The 964-nt window shown below is 33.1% G+C and overlaps 1 pseudogene; it reads right to left on the bottom strand.

Annotated features, from left to right (window-relative positions):
• Positions 1-617: 617 nt before the first annotated feature.
• LOC120591358 (uncharacterized) lies at positions 618-736 on the bottom strand (annotated as a pseudogene).
• Between the last annotated feature and the right edge of the window lie 228 nt (positions 737-964).

The following is a 964-nucleotide window of genomic DNA, read 5'->3' as shown; positions in this document are numbered from 1 at the left end:
TGTTGAATCATAAGAATTTTTTATGTATTCTAGATGCTTGACTCAGCAGAATTACAAATTTACAGATATTTTCTCCCATTTCATAGGTCTCTTTTCACTTTCTTGACAATGTCCTTTTATGTACAGAAGTTTTTACATTTTGACGATGTCCAATTTATCTAAATTTTTCTTTTGTTTCTTTTGCTTGTGTTATCATTATCTAAGAATCTATTGCCATATTCAATATCATGACTCTTATATTTGGGCTTTTGATCCATTTTGAGTTACCTTTTTTATACATTGTTGAGATATGGGTTCAACCTCATTCTTTTGCATGTGTTTATCTATCTAGTTGTCCTAGAATCACTTATTAAAGAGATTTTTCTTTCACCTATTGAATGGTCATCGCCATACTTGTTGAATATCTATTGGCCATAAATATATGGTTTTACTTCTAGATTATAAATTTTATTTCATCAGTCTGTCTGTATGTCCATTTTTTTAAAAAAGTTTTTTTTTTTAGTCAAGGCAACCATTAGTTGACCTCATAGATTGCAAAGACCTTGTCACATTAGTTGACCTCATAGATTGCAAAGACCTTGTCAGTTTACAATCTCTTATTTTTTTTATTTTTTTTACGCCTACTGCACCTGGTCTTCCTAGGTGGTCTCCCATCCAAGCACTAACCAGGCCTGACTCTGCTTAGTTTTCAAGATCAGACAGGACTGGGCTTGTTCAGGGTGGCATGGCCATAGACTGTATGCCCATTTTTTTATGCCAGTACCATATGGTTTTGAATACTACATCTTTGAAATACTTTAGTGTTAAATTTGAGAAGTGTGAGTTTTCCAACGTTTTTCTTCAAGATTGTTTTGTCTATTTGAGCCCCTTGCAATTCCATATGAATGTGAGGATCAAATTGTTGGGATTTGATAGGATCCCAAATTTGCATTGAATTTATAGATTACTTTCCAGTCTTGCCATC

This window comes from Pteropus medius, unplaced genomic scaffold, assembly GCF_902729225.1.
Source record: "Pteropus medius unplaced genomic scaffold, Ma_sr-lr_union100, whole genome shotgun sequence".
Taxonomy (NCBI): Eukaryota; Metazoa; Chordata; class Mammalia; order Chiroptera; family Pteropodidae; genus Pteropus; species Pteropus medius.
Note: the sequence above shows the minus strand (reverse complement) of the source record. Positions and strands in the feature narration are given on the sequence as shown.